This window comes from Cyprinodon tularosa, unplaced genomic scaffold (genome assembly GCF_016077235.1).
Source record: "Cyprinodon tularosa strain WSP-4 unplaced genomic scaffold, ASM1607723v1 ctg595, whole genome shotgun sequence".
NCBI lineage: Eukaryota > Metazoa > Chordata > Actinopteri > Cyprinodontiformes > Cyprinodontidae > Cyprinodon > Cyprinodon tularosa.
This window is the reverse complement of record NW_024039335.1, coordinates 350,998-370,938: the sequence shown is the minus strand read 5'-3', so window position 1 is coordinate 370,938 and position 19,941 is coordinate 350,998. Positions and strand designations below refer to the sequence as shown.

Below are 19,941 nucleotides of genomic sequence, written 5' to 3'. Positions count from 1 at the left end.
TAGAAAGTATTTATAGATCAGAGCTTCTGTCTTCTTGAACCTCAGCCAGATTTGTCAGAAGGCTGCTAACACTGAGCCTGGTTCTGGTTCTGCTGAAGGTTTTTTTTTCTCTCCACTGTCGCTGCATACATGCTCATCCAGGAGGAGCAGATCCTGCTAAATTAAAGAGTCGAAGCAATCAGCTGATTTCCCTTTGTTAGAAACTTTAAACCAATCTGTCTGGAGAAGTTTATATAAACTGAACTGAATTAAAATTGAATAGATTTTTTTTCTGTGTTTCTACATCTGAATCAGTTGGAGTTTAAATCCTGAGCTACACCTAATAAATAACCTGCTATTATTTCATCCAAATGAAAAATGGAGAACAGATAAGCAGATCATGGCTTGTCTACAGTGAAAAGAAGGACTGGGTTATTTACTTTGGCCATTTTCGAAACACAGGAAGGAGCAATATTAAGTAGTGATTGGAGAAATCTTTCATTCCTTTTGAGACAGCATTAAATGTCAGCTGAGCACATTGTCAATATGAAAAGAAAAAGAGAAAAAAAGAAAAGGGGCTAGAAGAGAGGGACAAAATGTAGAACAGATAATGGATGTATATCCTATTAAAAGGTCTGTGTCTGTATAATGGGTCTGTTTTATGTGTTGTCTTCTCAATTCAGAGGGCCCCATGCCTGCCTTTGCCTAGGGCCCCAAATTTCCTAAATACGCCCCTGGTGATTTTTAATTGAGTCATTTTTTTTTTTTAACCAATGTACATTACACCAGGTACCAGTACAGAATTATATTCGTTGCATTTAAAGAAAGTGTATAAAACATATCTTAATACAGAGGAAAACCAAATATAAACAGAGAGGGAACAATAATAATAGTAATAATAATAAAAGGGGCAACATTATATTATACATACATTCAAGAACAGGGTGTTAAACCAACAGATTAAATTTACCCACAAAAGAAAGAAAATCACCAGCACTTTTTGTTTTTACAAATTCTAAAGATTTGATTAAGATTTTGTCTCATTTTTCCAATGGGACATAACTGGTTTACATTTTAAGTAGCAACATTTGTGTAAATAAAACTTAACTGATAAAATCAAAACATTAACACCAAAATTATGTTAGATTTTTTTGCAATTATACCAAATAAAGCTTCTCTTAGGGTAAAATCAGGTAACTGAATTCCTTTAGATTGGATCCACATCAGAAAATCAAGCCAAAAGCTTTGGACTACAGTACAATCAAAGAAAAGGTGTTCCAGACTTTCAATTTCAACCTCACAGAAACAACAGTTTTCAGTGTCAAAATTATTTTTTTTTGCTTAGAAATACGTTATTGGGAAATTGAGTCATTCTCAAAAACCTTCATGTGATTCCTTTGAAGTAATGCCTGTTTTCCGATGTTCATTGAACGCATCGCGCCTGGGTGGTGACGCTGCAGATCCTCCTCTTGGTTCCGGCGCTGATCTTTGGCTGCTCTGCCTGGAGCCGCAGCAGGGTGCAGGGGAGGGACTCCTCTTGACTCTGGCGCTGATCTTTGTCTCCGCCGCACAGAGGCGCTGCTGCGGAGCTTTAAGTTGGAAACTGCAGCGCTGCTGAGGACTTTACTGCCGCTTCAGGATCAGCTTCTTCTGGGGAAACACATCATCTGAATCCTGCTGCTGTCGCTGCCCCACAGACCCAACTTTGTTCTGGACGGATCCCTGCTGCAGGTAAGCAGTAAAACCTCTCACCTGAGTCCTTTTAAGTTGTTTTGTTGTAAATAATAATAATAATAAATAAACAAAACTGAGGGAGATTAGAGTTACTAATACCGCTGATATTAAATCTGTTTTCCTGTTTATTAAACTGAGGTCATCTATAAAACGCGCTTCTTCTTATTAGCTTCTTATCAGTTTTTTTTTTTAAACATATTTCTGCTAAGGCTGTTTTTAAAAGTTTCACTTATTAATTTGGTCTAATGTCCTGCAGCGCTACGTGCTCCTGCTCTGAGGGCAGATAGTTTTGATTGGACTTGTCCTGCTTGGGGGGGGGGGTCTAGTTTCCCTAGTTGGTCTCTGCGGTCATTGTTGGATTTTAAGTAAGCAGCAGGTCAACAGTTTTTTTTTTTTATTGATCCTTTTGAAGCATCACAGCATGATTGGTTCACACAGGAAGGAACGCCCTGCCGCCACCAGAGGGCGCCCCTGAGCAGCTGCCAGGCTCCACCTGCAAAGCTGGTGGCCGCTCACAGGTTGCAGGTCTGATGGTTGCAGGTCTGATGGTTCCATTCAGTGATTGTTTGCAGAGTAATTGAACGTGGAGAGCAGGCTCCCAGTGCTCTCCTGGTGGAGCTCCATTTAGCCCCCAGCAGCCATGCGTCACAGGGACATTTGTCACAAACGTGGCCGTGCAATAAAAGTAATGCAGCTGCTGATGCTTCCTGAGCTCTTACTTTAATTAAACTCGTTTTTAAGAGGATGCACCGATCTGCTGCTGCTGCTGCAGCTGCTGGGTCAACAGCCCAGCTTCAGAAATCCTCCCAGGGAGAAAAGTTAGACTCTGGACTTTTATTTGTAAATGGCTTCATATCATATATATTAAAAAAACCAAAAATGTTTAATATAATATTTTAAAAACTGTCCTATATATTATAACTGCATCAATTCACAATGAAAACCTGTATGTATCTTACCTCTTAGTGTTTCCATCAGTCTGATGGTGAAACTTCTCCATCGTTCCTGGTTATATCTGATCATAGAAACCTTGTCTGCTCTGTTGGTTTTTGTTATTTGAAGTTGGACTCAATGTGAAGTGATTAAATCTATCTTTGCTTTTCAGTCAAATAACCACAGATAAAGTTTAATTGAGCTAAACAGTTAGACACTCTTCCAAGTTCTGATAAAAGCATTAAAAACAATAAGCTCCTATTATTGTAGTCAATAAAAAAAAAATCAATCAGCTTGAATTTTGACTCAATATTTTGAAAGTTAGGGTAAAAATCCTTTTTATTGTGCAATGCATACTTGGGAATAATAATAATGGGTTTGGATCATCTTTTATTTTAAGTGGATAAATTCAACTGTATCTACAAAGTCAATAATAACAACAAAAAATACATAAATGAAAAAAGGAGCTGCAGACTCTGAAAATGTATTCAAAGTGTATGAAGATCATGTAAAACTGTACAAATGATGTGTTTTATTATATTTGTGGAGCAAAAAATGTTCTATAGAAATATGGATATCTGTGCAAAGAAAAGCAGGAATGTAAAGAAGGGATTGAGTTTAATGGGAGCAGTAATGGCTGCTGGGAGGAAGGATCTTAGATAGTGCTCCGTGGAGCAGCTATGGTGAATCAGTCACTGAAGCAGCTTCATGTGTGGATAGAGTCTGTAGCAGATAGAGCAACCTGCAAATCCTTTCATTTCTGCTGGATTAGGATTCATATTTTCCCAAATCAGACCCTGCAGGTCAGACTGTGAAGGAAAGCTGTCTTTTAAAAAAAATGTCTGTGCCGCAGACCAGCAGCATTCTGCATGACTCTGGGGAGATAAGGGGAGAAGACATGCAAGTGTTAAGCAGGAAGGTGAGAGTTATGGCTGCTGCCTCTCTGAGTCTCAGAGCGACTCGTTTGTGTTTGAAGTGAGAAGAAGAAATGATCGATTCCACCGATTTGTTCTCTGATGTTTCCCACTTTGGAGAAAATCTCACCTGTAATAAAGCAAAGTGTTCAGCAGCAGCAGCAGCTCCTCGTTAGGAGCTAACGATGTTCAGCCAGCGCTCTGCGTCTCGTCTGAACAGATTGGGATCACGTTCATCCTTCACAGGGAGTTTCACTCTAAGGAAAGCAAACAGCAGCTGAGCAGAAACGTGGATCCAAACCAAGGAGGGAACTTTTGGGTGTCCTGAGGAAGAGGAGGAGGAGGAAGCTCTTGGCTCCTGTTGAACTTTCACACCTTTCCTCCCTGGACCTGAGTGAAGAAGCTCAGCTTCCTGCTTCAGTTCGAAGGGCTCTGCCCTCTCATCACTTTCTGTGATGAAGATCAGGGTGACGATGACTCCAGCTGTGGAACATCGTCTCTGCTGCTCCTCAGGGTTCAGATTCCCTTTTCAGACTCATCGGAGCGTCTCTGCAGGATTTTGACCCTCAGATACATGAGAAGAGACAGAAAGGTCGCTGGATCGGTTGGCAGTGGGAGCAGCAGCAGCTGTGTTTCCGCCCTGCTGAACCTTTACAAACTGAAAATGCTCCGGATCAATAGCTGATCAGAGCTGATGGGTCGGACCGTTGGCGTTGTTCCTTCAGGGCTCTGCAGGAAAAAGGAGAAGATCAGAACCTGATCCGGTTCTCTAAGAAGGATTCAACTCAGATCACTGATGTACGTAAACCAGACCCTACCACTGACCCAGCAGCTCCTCCAGCAGCCGGGAGAACATGCTCTTGATCCTCTGACTCTGGCACATTGCTGGGGAGGGTTCTGGTCCACTCCACTTCCCAATCTGGACTTGGACTAGACCGTTTCAGATCCTTCCTTTGTAGCCACACTGTTTCAGATCTGCTGCAATGTTTGGGACCATGTTTTGGTTTCTCAGCAAAAAATCTGAATTGAGCATTGATACCTGCAGCGTAAAGGTCATCTAAGTGATGGTTTAAGACCCAAATTGTAACTCCTCCACCACCGTGTTTGACAGTAGAGCCGTTTGTCCTAAAAAACCCAAACATGCTTCTGTTAGTTGTGACCAAACATCTCTGCATTCCTGAAGTTCTGCTTCAGCTTCGCAGAGCAGATTCCTGCTGCCAGATTGTTTTAGAGAGAAGACCCAACCTGACTCGACCCGACTCGACCCAACCGACCCGACAAACAACAAGAAGGGATGAAAAAAATCTGAGAAAAATCAATTGAAAAAAGGATCAAAATAAGAAAGGAAAATGTTCTATAAAACTTTATACTTTGAAATCGTTCAAAATATAATAAAAAAAGAATCAAACAGGATAAAAGGGACATCTGTTTATAAACATTATTATGATTTTAATGAAGTTTTTTGTTTGCCTTCCCTGACCCAGCATATCCGTTTGAACGTAGCTGCTAGGATGCAGAAAATAAAGTTAAATAATATCAGAAGTCATTTGTTTGATGAATAATGGAGCGACTTCAGTCAGGAGGCTGTTCTCCCTGGATGAGAGACTCAAACGACTCGTAGGTGGAGGAGCATTAAGGCCAGCAGCCCGTCGGCTCCCAGCCTCTCATTCAAGCTCTAACAAAGAAGAAAAAAGGAAGAAAAGCAACATGAAAGCCCAGTAAGTGCTTCTGCTGGGGGGGTCTGTGGAGGGGGGGGGGCCATTAGAAAACCTCATGAATTCATCTCCTCGGGCCACGAGTGACAGAAAACAGTCTGAGGACGGGGCGAGGCAGGGGGCTGTTTGGAGCATTTGGGTCACTGAAAGTCAGGAAAATGACTTCATGTTTGTTTCTCTTTATTCATTCACCTGAGATCTGATTTTTCTACATGAAACCGGATCAGTTTTAGACTTTATTCAGACTCTGTCAGAACAAAATAATCTGAAATCTAAACTAAACGAGACATTTTCAAATCAGCAGAGCAGCAGCTCTAAGGAGAACATGAGTTAACTCAGAGGCGAGTCCAGTCTAGGAGGGGAACCAGCACTCCCCTTATAAAACAGCGTCCTGTACTCAGTGTTTTAACGTGAAGAGAGTGAGCATGCACAGCAGATTGAAGTGTCTGGGCATGCATAGAGGTCTAAGGGAGTGAGCATGCACGGGGGCCCAAAGGGAGTGAGCGTGCACAGGGGCCCGAAGGGAGTGAGCGTGCAAAAGGATCTGAAGGGAGTGAGCGTGCGCAGGGGTCTGAAGGGAGTGAGCATGCACAGGGGTCAGTGAGTGAGTATACAGGGGTCTGAAGGGAGTGAGCGTGAACAGTGGTCTAAGGGAGTGAGCGTGCACAGGGGTTAGTGAGTGAGTATACAGGGGTCTGAAGGGAGTGAGCGTGAACAGGGGTCTAAGGGAGTAAGCATGCACAGGGGTTAAAGAGTGAGTGTGCACAGCGGCCTGAAGGGAGTGAGTGTGCAAAGCGGTCTAAGGGAGTGAACGTGCACAGCGGTCTTAGGGAGTGAGCGTGCACAGGGGCCTGAAGGGAGTGAGTGTGCACAGGGGCCTGAAGGGAGTGAGTGTGCACAGCGGTCTAAGGGAGTGAGCGTGCACAGGGGCCTGAAGGGAGTGAGTGTGCACAGCGGTCTAAGGGAGTGAGCGTGCACAGGGGTCTGAAGGGAGTGAGCGTGCACAGCGGTCTGAAGGGAGTGAGCGTGCACAGTGGTCTAAGGGAGTGAGCGTGCACAGCGGTCTAAGGGAGTGAGCGTGCACAGGGGTCTGAAGGGAGTGAGCGTGCACAGGGGTCTGAAGGGAGTGAGCGTGCACAGGGGTCTGAAGGGAGTGAGTGTGCACAGGGGTCTGAAGGGAGTGAGCGTGCACAGGGGTCTGAAGGGAGTGAGCGTGCACAGGGGTCTAAGGGAGTGAGCGTGCACAGGGGTCTGAAGGGAGTGAGCGTGAACAGGGGTCTGAAGGGAATGAGCGTGCACAGCGGTCTAGGGGGGTGAGTGTGCACAGCGGTCTAAGGGAGTGAGCGTGCACAGCGGTCTAAGGGAGTGAGCGTGCACAGGGGTCTGAAGGGAGTGAGCGTGCACAGGGGTCTGAAGGGAGTGAGCGTGCACAGGGGTCTAAGGGAGTGAGCGTGCACAGCGGTCTAAGGGAGTGAGCATGCACAGGGGTCTGAAGGGAGTGAGCGTGCACAGCGGTCTAAGGGAGTGAGTGTGCACAGGGGTCTGAAGGGAGTGAGCGTGAACAGGGGTCGGAAGGGAGTGAGCGTGCACAGGGGTCTGAAGGGAGTGAGCGTGCACAGGGGTCAGGGAGTGAGCGTGCACAGAAGTCTAAGGGAGTGAGTGTGCACAGCGGTCTGAAGAGAGTGAGCGTGATCAGGGGTCTGAAGGGAGTGAGCGTGAACAGGGGTCTGGAGGGAGTGAGTGTGCACAGCGGTCTAAGGGAGTGAGCGTGCACTGGGGTCAAAGAGTGAGTGTGCACAGGGGTTTGAAGGTAGTGAGAGTGAACAGGGGTCTGGAGGGTGTGGGTGTGCACAGCGATCTAAGGGAGTGAGCGAGCACAGGGGTCAGGGAGTGAGCTTGCACAGCGGTCTATGGGAGTGAGCGTGCACAGGGGTCTAAAGAGAGTAAGCCTGCACTGGGGTCAAAGAGTGAACGTGCACAGCGGTCTAAGGAAGTGCGTGTGCACAGGGGTCTGAAGAGAGTGAGTGTGCACAGGGGTCTGAAGAGAGTGAGTGTGCACAGGGGTCTGAAGAGAGTGAGTGTGCACAGGGGTCTGAAGAGAGTGAGTTTGCACAGGGGTCTGAAGGGAGTGTGCGTACCCTTCCCTGCTGTTAGGATGAAGGTTTTTCATGATGCTGTTGGATTAATAATTGGTGGAATCCAAAGGTAATAACTAAATAGAAGAGATTAGCTGAAGTTATTAGAAAGACCTGTAACCTCTGACCTCTGGGGTGTAGCTCTGTGACCAACAGCAGGGGGCGTTGTTAGTCACAGTCTAGTGATCAGCAGAAGTTGTGTGGTTGAGACTGAGAACCGATACTTAAGTCACAGTAATCAACGGCTCGATAATATCGGTGCTTTTTACTGGTTGTTGAAGAATCGATCGATTGATAAACGCCGATGGGCCGATCTGGGTGGAGGATATTTTTCCTGTTGCTGCTCTCAGCGTGAGGTTTAGATTTGCTTCGTTCCCATGACGATAACTCCGAGGGTTCTCCTGGTGTCCTTGTAGGACCAGGTTAGCTTCCAGAAGAACCAACATCATCTCGGTCATTCGTCTTGGTTCGGGAACCTTCTTAGTGGGCCTCTGGATCGGTTACCATGGTGACGGGGGCAGACTGATGGGCCCTGCTTTAGCAGCTCTGTAGATTCATCTAACCTGGATGCGCCTGTCCATCAGCTCTACGTATGCAGGGACGTTCCTTTTTTTATTAAGTGCACTGTAATTGCAAATTCTTTTTTTTTTCCATCATGTGAATGCATCAGCAGGAGCTTTAATGCAGAAATAGATCCATTTGTTTCAGTCGGTCAGTCGGACAGACATGAGCAGTAAAAGCTGATCAACAGTATGAAGTGCATCCTGAGTCATTTTTGCTAAAAATAAAGAACACGTTTTATAAATGGACATTTGAAAAAAAATATGTCCACAAATGAAACTCGGTAAAAGTAGCCTGACGTAGTCCGACTCAATTCTAGTCAGAATATGAGTCTGATACTGCTCCATAGAGCTGTGATTATGGGGCGGGTTTCGAATGAAGCAGGAAAAAAAATGCCTCTGCACTCAATTGGATAGACCTACAACCAATAAGAGCAACGGAGTGCGTGACGTATGTTAAGCGAGGCATAGTTGTTGTCAACAAAAATCAAAGCGTGCAGTTGCACGCCTAGAATAAGAAGATGAGCCTTGATCGCGTTTCTCTGTTCCTCTTTTAAAATTTATTTGCTGTCGATATCTTCTAGAACAGACCTAATAGCAGAATCTACACACCTCAACTCTCCAGCGGCAGCCATTGTTGTTGTCACCCAAGCGCGCTTTGGTCACGTGGTTGATTACGTTACTGTTGATCATCTGTCCATCATCGTATAAAGCCCGCCCTGACAATTTGATTGGATCGCCAGAGGGTGGGCGATCATACTCGCGCTACTATGGAGCAATGCCAGACCGAACTTCCCAACCTCAAACCTTGTGGGCGGGACTAAGTTCGGAATGGCACCCAGGCTAGAAAACAAGGTGGGCTACATTAATAATTGCCAATGATTCCGGGAGACGGCATCCATCCCACTTTAGATGGTGCAGCTCTTCTTTCTAGGAATCTGGTCTAATTTATTAGTCCTCCAAAACCCTGACAACCCAGGGTGCAGACCAGGAAGCAAAATCGTAGTAAAACGATTAAATGTGGTTTATTTAACATAAGATCTATTTCTTCAAAAAGTCTGCAAGTTAATGACTTGATTTTTGATAATCACTTTACTTTATGTAGCCTCACAGAAACCTGGCTGCAGTGAGAGGATTATGTGAACATAAATGAGGCAACTCCTTCTAGTTATTTAAATTTTCACATACCCAGAAGTACTGGGCGAGGAGGAGGAGAAGCAACAATCTTTCAGTCTGACTTACTGATTTCTCCAAATGCAGTTAATAATTACAACTCTTTTGAACATGTAACCCTTTTTTCCCTCATCCAAATTGCAAAGCAAGAAAACCTCTTCAGATGAAGCTACTATGAGAAAAAGCAAAGAGAGCATAATAAAAATTTATTACAAAGCAACAAAATTAACTCTCTGCATTTAACCCATCCCCTTGTGGCGCAGTGGGCTGAAATTGTGCAGGACTTCCATTCTGGGTCCTTGAGCAAGACCCTAACCCCCACACTGCTCCCTGGGCGCTGCACAATTGCAGCCCACTGCTCCACAATGGGATGGGTTAAATGGAGAGGTACATTTCTCCAATGTGAGATCAATAAAGTTCAATTATTATTATTATAACAGGAGAACCATGCTGTTAGTTTGCATTAGGAAACTAATTAAAATAGGAAGGCTTGAAGGCCTGTGAAGGTCAGAGATTAAATGAACAATTTTAGATTAATTTTGTTCTGAATGTCCAAGTATGACCTCAGGTGTGTTTAAAGAAAACCTGCCTGGGACACATTGGCGTTCTCACACAGGCCTGCAGCGCAAACACAAACAATTTCCTTCCAAAAACAAATGGATTAAAGGGGTGATGGATTGCCGAGGATCTCCTGCCTCTCATTTAGTTTTTAACGGAAAGATTCAGACCAACGTCCTGCACTTTTCTTCTCCTTTAACCTTTAAACCGCTGCAGCTGCTCCATTGAGACACCAGCTGACCTTCAGTCTGCTAATGAAGCGACGCTCTGATTGCTGCTGTGCATCAGAAACACCTCCAGAAAAAAATGTGAGGAAGCTCTGCAGATAAACGTCTTTACTTTAATGTTAGCAGCAGGGCTGCGTCTACACTCTAACTATGACTGACAGTCCTCAGAGGTCTGAAGTGATGGGGAGGGAGGGAGAGAAGAAAAGAAAGGAAAGGAAGGAAGGAAACAAATGAAGGAATGAACGAACGAAGGAACGAACAAACGCTCACTTTAAACAGGAAGATGGACAATACAGAGATTAAAGCAGCAGCTTCAGTCATGACAGCAGACAAAAACCAAACCTAAACCAGTCAGACTGGGGATCCCTTTCATGAAGCAGGTTTAACAAACTTCGCCTCAAATCCTCAGGATAGAATTGATCTAACAAGTAGGAAAAGCCGTCATCAGTGGGGCCCCAATTCAATTAGTCACCATGACAACAGGCAACAGGAAGTGCCTATTTTACCCCATTGGAACTAGAGATTTTATTAAAGATATGAAGAAAAGGAGAATTCAATTCAATTCAATTCAATTCAATTCAATTCAGTTTATTTATATAGCGCCAAATTCACAACACATGTCATCTCAAGGCACTTTACAGTTCAACCAGATCAAATTGATACAAAGTTTTCTATCTAAGGAAAACCAGTTGATTGCATTGACTCATTGACTCAAATACAATCCCCCACACTAAGCATGCTTGTAGCGACAGTGGAGAGGAAAAACTCCCTTTTAACAGGAAGAAACCTCCAGCAGAACCAGGCTCAGTGTGAGCGGCCATCTGCCGAGGCCGACTGGGGTTCAAGGAGACAGAAGCAGAGATACAAAAAGCAGCTGTAAAAGGCGGCCCCGTCCAGGAAACACACAGCCAGGCAGACGAGCTCCAAGGCAGCTCCCATGCCAGAGGACGAAGAAAGCACATCCACTCAGTCACGGTCAGAGAAACAGGACCACACTGGAAAACAGGCCGATCTCCAACATCTATAAACAAGGGTGTTGATAGAAGCAGCACAGCTGATGTTTCTTTCCAGGATGACGTCACAGCCAAACAGGAACAGACGAGGCAAAGCTACTCTGAGGAAAAGCAGAGAGAGCAGAAGGTTAGAGATTGAACTAACAGATTCTGCAGAATAGGAGAACAGAGAGAGAATGAAGCAGAATGATGAAATGGGGGTCCCTATGTCCTCCAGAAGTCTAAGCCTATAGCAGCATAACTATAGAGATAGCTCAGGATAACCTGAGCCACTCTAACTATAAGCTTTATCAAAAAGGAAAGTTTTAAGCCTAGCCTTAAAAGTAGACAGGGTGTCTGCCTCACGGACTAAAACTGGTAGTTGGTTCCACAGGAGAGGAGCCTGATAACTAAAAGATCTGCCTCCCATTCTACTTTTAGAAATTCTAGGAACCACTAGTAAACCTGCAGATTGAGAGCGAAGTGCTCTGTTAGGAACATAAGGAACAATCAGATCTCTGATATAAGATGGAGCTTGGCCATTTAAGGCTTTATATGTGAGAAGGAGGATTTTAAATTCTATTCTTGATTTAACAGGAAGCCAATGAAGAGAAGCCAGGATAGGCGAGATATGATCTCTCTTTTTAATTTTCATTAGAACTCTGGCTGCAGCATTTTGGATCAGCTGAAGGCTTTTAACTACAGTTTGTGGACTTCCTGATAGTAAAGAATTACAATAGTCCAGCCTTGAAGTAACAAATGCATGGACTAGTTTCTCAGCATCACCCCTGGACAGGATATTTCTAATTTTTGCAATGTTCCTCAGATGAAAGAAGGAAATTCTAGAAACCTCCTTGATATGGGACCTAAATGACAGGTCCTGATCAAAAACAACACCAAGATTTTTTACTTTATTATCTGAAATCAGTTTAATCCCATCCAAATGAAGTGACTGGCTAATCAGTTTCTTTTTCAGAGACTCTGGTCCAAAGACTATAACTTCTGTTTTGTCTGCATTCAGAAGCAGAAAGTTAAGAGTCATCCAGGTTTTTATGTCTTCAAGACATGCCTGTAATCTATGTAATGGGTTAGCTTCATCTGGATTTATAGACAGATATAGCTGGGTATCATCAGCATAACAGTGGAAATTAATCCCATGCTGTCTAATAATTCTACCAATTGGGAGCATGTATAAAGTAAAGAGAATTGGTCCTAGCACTGATCCCTGTGGTACTCCACAGGTAACCTTTGAGCGTGTTGAAGATCTATCATTAACATGAACAAACTGAATTCGATCAGATAGATAAGATTTAAACCAGTCTAGTGCTGTTCCTTTAATTCCAACAAAATATTCAAGTCTTTCTAAAAGAATATTATGGTCAACTGTATCAAATGCAGCACTAAGATCCAACAGGACGAGCACAGATACAAGTCCATTATCTGAGGCCATGAGAATATCATTAGTGACTTTCACCAGAGCTGTTTCAGTGCTATGATGAGCTCTAAAGCCAGACTGAAACTCTTCAAAAAGTTCATTATGGTGGAAGTGATCGCAAACTTGTTTGGCAACTACTTTCTCAAGAATTTTGGATAAGAAAGGAAGATTGGATATAGGTCTATAATTGACCAAGTCATCTGGGTCAAGAGACGGTTTCTTAAGCAGAGGTTTAATTACAGCAACCTTAAAAGCTTTAGGTACATATCCCTGTAACAGAGATAGATTAATCACATCTAAAATGGAGGAGGAGATCAAAGGGAATACCTCCTTAAATAACCTGGTTGGAACTGGATCTAACATACAAGTTGAAGGCTTAGATGAAGACAATAATTTTGCTAATTCAGAGAGTTCAACTGGATCAAAGCAGTCTAAACCCAGTTCAGATTCCATGACTACCTCAGGTACAATCGCGGATAGAGGAGTGCTTATGATCTTATTTTTAATAAGATCAATCTTATTTATAAAGAATCCCATAAAGTCATTGCTGCTAAGAGCAGGTGGAATGGACGGTTCAACAGAGCTATGGCTCTGGGTGAGTTTGGCAACTGTATTAAAAAGAAATCTAGGATTATTCTTATTCTCCTCTATTAATGAGGAGAAGTATGCTGCTCTTGCTTTACAAAGGGTCCTCTTATACAGCAGTAAACCATTTTTCCAGACTAGGAAGGACTCTCGCAGGCCTGTGGAGCGATATTTTCTCTCCAGTTTCCTAGCATTTTGCTTCAAAGTACGCAGCTCTGCATTAAACCAAGGAGCAAGCTTTCTATTTTTAACGGTTTTCATTTTCAAAGGAGCTGCGTTGTCTAAGGCAATACGCAGAGAACTAGCAACCCCATCAACAAAATCATCAACCTGTGAAGGGGAATAAGCTAAACTTTTGCACTCTGCAGCACTGCTCAGTGACACAGAGGAGAGAGAAAGTGAAGCAGATTCTTTAAAATTTATAACTGCACTATCTGATAAAGATCTACTAAAATTGAACCTTCTTTTGGGGGAGGAGAACTCTGTTAAAGTAATCCTGAAGGTTATTAGAAAGTGGTCAGAGAGGACAGGGTTGTGAGGAAATACTGTTATTTCTTCACATTCTATGCCGTATGTCAGCACAAGATCCAAAGTATGAAGATGAGAATGCGTGGGACTATTCACATTTTGAACAAAGCCAATAGTGTCTAAGATAGCATTAAAGGCTGCTCTTAAGCTATCGCCTTCAATGTCAGCATGGATGTTAAAATCTCCCACTATGATGACCCTGTCAGTATTTAATACCAAATCAGAAAGGAACTCTGAAAACTCATCTAAAAATTCAGAGTAAGGACCTGGTGGACGATACAAAGTTACAAAAAGAAGAGGTTTTCTTGCCTTGAAATTTGGATCAGGGAAATTAAGGGTTAAATGTTCAAAAGAGTTGTAGGTATTAACTGTTTTGGGAGTAATCAGTAAGTCAGACTGGAAGATTGTTGCTACTCCTCCTCCTCGCCCAGAACTTCTGGGGATGTGAAAATTTAAATAGCTTGAAGGAGTTGCCTCATTTATGCTCACATAATCCTCTTGCTGCAGCCAGGTTTCTGTAAGGCAAAACAAGTCAATGTGATTATCACAAATCAAGTCATTAACTAGTAGACTTTTAGAGGAAAGCGATCTTATGTTAAACAGACCGCATTTAATTGTTTTAACTTTTTCCCCAATTTGAGTTATTTTGATTTTAATTAGATTATCATGATTTACTCCTTTGGGAATCTTTGCTAATTTATTAGATTTTGGTCGTGGGCAAGACACTGTCTGGATGGAGTAAAGAGTGGGTAACAGTAGAGAAGCTGCAGAGATGTGTGTTAAACTACAACTCTGCTTCCTGGTCTGCACCCTGGGTGGTCAGGGTTTTGGAGGACTAATAAATGTGGCCAGATTCCTAGAAAGAAGAGCTGCACCATCCAAAGTGGGATGGATGCCGTCTCTCCGAATCAGACCAGGCTTTCCCCAAAAGGATTGCCAATTATTAATGTAGCCCACGTTGTTTTCAGGGCACCACCTAGACAACCAGCGGTTGAATGACGACATGCGGCTAAACATGTCATCACTGGTCAGATCAGGGAGGGGACCAGAGAAAATTACGGAGTCCGACATTTTTTTGGCAAACTTACACACCGAAGCAACACTAATTTTAGTGACCTCCGATCGGCGTAACCGGGTGTCATTACCACCAGCGTGAATAACAATCTTACTGTATTTAACCTTATCCTTAGCCAGTAGTTTCAGGTAGGATTTGATGTCGCCCGTTCTGGCCCCCGGCAAACATTTGACTATGGTCCCTGGTGTCTCTAATGCCACGTTTCTGACTATGGAGCTGCCAATCACCAGAGTGGGCTTCTCAGTGGGTGTGTCACTGAGTGGGGAAAACGGGTTAGAAACGTGAACGGGTTGGTGGTGACCAGTGGGCAGAGATCCACGACTACGCTTTCTGCGTACAGTTACCCAATCGCCTGGCTGCTCAGGCACTTTTGGAGGACAGCTACGTGGGGGGCCTACTTTAACTCCTGGATGTTCAACAGCCTGAAGCCTGGATTCTAACTCTGACACCCTCGCCTCCAAAGCTACAAAAATACTACACTTATTACACATCCCATTATCACTAAAGGAGGCAGAGGAATAACTGAACATCTGACACAGAGAGCAGGAGAGAGGAGAGGAAGAAGGAAGAGTTGGAAAAGAGTCAAGGGAGGGAGAGAGAGAAGCCATAGCAATGCTAAGCTAGCGCTAGCCTAGGCTAGCTACTTCTTGCTATCAGAAATAAAACCGTGTGAAACTGACAAGTGCTCAGTAGAAAAGTGCAGCAGAAGGTGCTATGTTTTAAAGTAGTCAGTTAGAGTTACTTAGATACAGAGATATCACAGAGAAAATAACTTAACTTCAGATGGAGATCCTCTGAACAGCTGCACACTCAGTTAATCCAAACAGGAAGAATCGGTATAAAAGAGAGATAAATAGCACTACAGCTGTAAAGGAGAGGAAAATGTTGCTGGAGTTAATGCGTAACTTTATATGAATCTGTGGCAGGCCGTTTTTACATTTATTAAAAGCACTCTCCTCTATGTTGTTCAATGTGTAAATGTGTATGTGTTTCTAAAATAAGATCCTTCCTGAACAAAATCACATTCCTAGACTGAACTGTAATAATATATCTTTTAATTACCTTTTTGCAGCAGAAACTGCATTTCAGAAAGTAAAAAAAAATAAAAATTATACTAGTAACAATTAAGTTTTACATACCTGGAAATGTTTAAAAAAATTTAATAGGTCATATTGACATTTATCAGCTTAAATGAATATATATTTATGATATCTGAAATATGTTTCTTCATAATAATACAAAAAGTGACAAGTAACAATAGGAATATGGAGATCTGAAATTAATTTCTAGACATCCATAATGTTTATTCTAGTTGTGAAGAATTTAATTTGGTTTGAAATGGTCATTTTGACAAGGAAATAATATTTTTTCAGATTTCAGGAATAGCCTACATATTAAGTAAAACTAATACATATCAAAACGGCTTGCCATACCTGTTGTGACCTCTTTAATATCATATGTTTCTTGAATGGTAGTGGATCCATGTATCTATTTAGGGAAAATCATCTGGCAGCAGGTGAAGATGAAGAATAAAAACATTGTTCTAACAGGTAGGACCTGTGCATCATCTCATGGATCCCTCCTCATGTTGATTCTCTCTTCTTTTACACAGTAAATAGTGTCTGTTTGCAGCCACTTTGGATGTTATCATACCAACAAATGGTGGTTATTAGTGGTTATCAGGCCCATATGGCTTCAGATTGTGCCAGTCGGCTCAGTAGGTTGTTACCACCGAGTGAATCCTGACCCTAAAGTAGTTCATTTTTCCCCGTGGAATTAATTGATGTATTTATGTGTAATCTGAAAATAATTTTAGTAGTTCTTCATGTAGTGTGAAACAGAAAACTCAGAGTTTCCCTGATTTCAGGTTTAGAAAGCTTTGTTTTCTGAAAAAGAGGTAGCTGTAGAAAATAACAGGAATCTAGTTTTAATTAAACAGAAAGTTACTCTAGAACTCAACCTATTGACATAAACAGGAAAGGAAAGAGATTTTTCAAACTAATGAACATGAAGAAAAACGGACATCTATAAGATTAATTCATTCTGAAAAACAAACACCTCCTACCTACTAATAATGTCAAAGAAAAAAAACATAAAACCCTGCAATAGTTTTAATTATTGTTGATTATTAACCAAACTCAACTATCATGAAGAGAAACAAAAGCTGGATATCTGAATAATTAAAGAAGAGAAGTAAAAACAGCAGTAGATGAAGTTTCCTGCTGAAGTTCTTTGCTTTCTCCTGGTTGTTTGTCTCAGCTGGCCTCCATTTTTCCTCCACCTCCTTCAGATGAAGGGAGATCATGTGGCTCCTCCTAAGCTCTGATTACACTTCCCCGATAATTCAGTTTTTTTTTTTTTTTGTTACTTTGCATTTTAACAAATCCAGTTATGGGTTTTCTTGGTGGTTTTGCGTTTGTTGGAGAGCTTTCCTCACACCTGGAAACGCCCCAGAGGATAAAGACCAACCATAAAATCTCTGAAGGCTCACAGGCGGTGCCAGGATATCGGCCAGAGATGGTTCCTCTCATTCAGAGTCTTTCTTTCCTGAGCTTCATGCAGATCCTGTTTTTTCTTCTGCTTCTCTGATCTGTGTGAGATTTTCTCTGCAGACTCTGTTCTCCAAATCATTTTGTTCTGCAGCTTTTTCAGAGTCCAAGGACAAACAGTAAAGTGGAGCTGAAGCTACTGACAGCTTATGAAGTCCTGTAGCTGCTGACACTTTCCAACAAGATGTTTCTCATAGTGAAGCTGAGGAAAACGGATCAGTCTGACTCAGAACATTTCACACTGATTTAAAGCTGCAGACTATGAAGAGAAGTTTCTCTATTTCAGCTTGGAGCTCTTTAAACGTAGCCTAGAGTACAAGCAGCTAATGGATTAGTGCTCAGGGTGTCGTCCTTATGAAGATATCTAATTAGTGTTTCAGGACCTGCTGCAGAGCTGAAAGCAGCTTCCTTCTCTGTCTGCTGCAGGACCGAGAATCATTTCAATCATTTCTCATCCTGATGCATTTTAAGGACAAACCAAAGGATTGTTTATCATGACAAACCTGAACAGATCTGGACCCTGAGTCACTTTGGTTTAATTTCAATTCAATCAACTCTTTATTTAGCAGCCTCTTAAAGGAATAGTACACCCAAAACATGATTAGCCTTCATTTTCTACTCACCCCCATGCTGAACAACACTCTGGAGTACTTTTTTGATATCTCAAATGCATCTGGAGATCTGGGAGGCTTCTTGCTGTCTGCTGACATTCTAATAATGGAGGTCTATGGTGACCGAGACAGAAAGGTCCATAAAAGTCCACAAAAAACGTGTCAATATTCCTCCATACTGCTCGTCCAATGTATTCCAAGTGTCCTGAGTGGGTAGCATCCAGAATTTACTCGAAACGAAGTCATTTAGAATGATAAAATAAACAGTAGTGTATAGGATTTCCTGAAAGCGCGCACATGCGCGCTCACGACGCTACGGAAGCCGGCAGACCAAACCAGATGAAAGTGCGCATTCAGCGTCTGCTCTGCCGATAATGCAAGCGTAGAAGAAGAAATGTGCTGTTTACCTGTGCGAAGAAAGAAACAACGAAAGAAAAATGTCTGAGGACTTCAGTGTTGAGGAAAAGCATGAGTTCTTTGCCGAGCTGAATGCGCCGGTTTGGTCTGCCGGCTTCCGTAGCGTCGTGAGCGCGCATGTGCGCGCTTTCAGGAAATCCTATACACTACTGTTTATTTTATCATTCTAAATGACTTCGTTTCGAGTAAATTCTGGATGCTACCCACTCAGGACACTTGGAATACATTGGACGAGCAGTATGGAGGAATATTGACACGTTTTTTGTGGACTTTTATGGACCTTTCTGCCTCGGTCACCATAGACCTCCAGTATTTGAATGTCAGCAGACAGCAAGAAGCCTCCCAGATCTCCAGATGCATTTGAGATATCAAAAAAGTACTCCAGAGTGTTGTTCAGCATGGGGGTGAGTAGAAAATGAAGGCTAATCATGTTTTGGGTGTACTATTCCTTTAATGTTTTCTTTGCTTTTGTTACCTGTACCTAAGTGATGAAGACCTGATGCACTAGAAAAAAAATCGAAATCTAGAGAAGTTGTTTTTTCTTAAAATAAGTGTAGCAGGTAAAAGAGAGATTTTGCCAATGGAACAAGACAATTTACACTTACAATAAGAAAACACAATTGCATTGTCTTATTTCAGGTGCATTTTATCTAGTTTTCTTATTTTAAGAGCAAAAATACTCATTCCATTGGCAAACTATCTCATTTACCTACTCAAATTAAGCATAAATACACTTAATTTAAGACATTTCTACTTATTTTTAGATCCTTTTTCCAGTGTGGAAGCGGAGTTATCATTCAGCTGGGCCTGGGGTCTGGTGACTAAGAACTTCTCCTTTAACACGTTTACATGCTAAGCAGTTATGAGGTATTCTTGCTGCATTTAGAGTGAAATATCTGAACCAGATTTCATTTGATTGGTTAAATGAAAGAGAAGATCAGTGAATGACGATTGTTTCAGTTGAAGAAAAGAAACAGAAAAGCATCCTGTTTGCTTGGTGTGTTTTATTTAGACTTTAAAAACCAAGGCACCAGGTCTATAGCAAGAATTTAGAAATAAAATAAGACATTTAAAACAAACAGAGCAAATGACACACTAATTACACATCAATGGATGGAAGCCAGCAGCGCCACATTATATATTGAGCTTTCTTCAGGAGTCTGTGGTGTATTTTTTCAGTATTATTAGCATCTGTTTAAGGCCGTGACTTTTCTTCAAACATCTGTGATCGGCATGTGAGCAAAGAGGAGCAGCTAGTGTCCTTTCAGAGCCGTTCAGGGTGGCGCTCCTTTAAGGACAGCTAGCTTCAGACCGCTACAAACTAAGAGTTTCTGCTGCGCTGCAAAGTTACTTTCTCTATGCTTCCTAGGATTCACTACAGACTGAGCTTCCTCTCAGCATAAACTCATCCGACTCTGATTCTCAGAGGATGCTGAGTAGAAATCAGCAGACCATCATTGTCATTCAGGTGCAAAACTTGGTCTATCTACATATCAATTCAATTCAGTTTATTTCTATTGCTTCAATTCACATCATGTCATCTCAGGTCACTTTCCAGAGACAATTCAACTAGATAATTGAATGATTCAAAGGCTGCGTTCGAATTTATGGGCTGCGTCTTCCAAGGACGCGGCCTACCTGGACTGGATCCTTCACACACAAAGCAGGAAAAGAATGAATACCGAACTTTTCAGAAACATTACTTTTTAATTTTTATTTTTTTTTCTTATTTTATTGTGAAGTGAACAAAGACAACACCCGTGAGAATACAGAGTGAAATAAAGGTTCCAACCACTGGGAGCCTGAACAAATAAAAGCCAA

General features: G+C 42.3%; 1 protein-coding gene across 3 annotated transcripts in view; it reads left to right on the top strand.

Moving 5' to 3' along the window:
- Positions 1-1,562: 1,562 nt before the first annotated feature.
- The window catches only part of LOC119797687 (multiple epidermal growth factor-like domains protein 11), a 196,484-nt gene continuing 178,105 nt past the window's right edge, over positions 1,563-19,941 (top strand). For all 3 annotated transcript variants that reach the window (XM_038306858.1, XM_038306857.1, XM_038306856.1), the window contains exon 1: positions 1,563-1,710. The gene's annotated coding sequence lies outside the window, so the exon portion shown is untranslated. The remainder of the gene's footprint in view (positions 1,711-19,941) is intronic.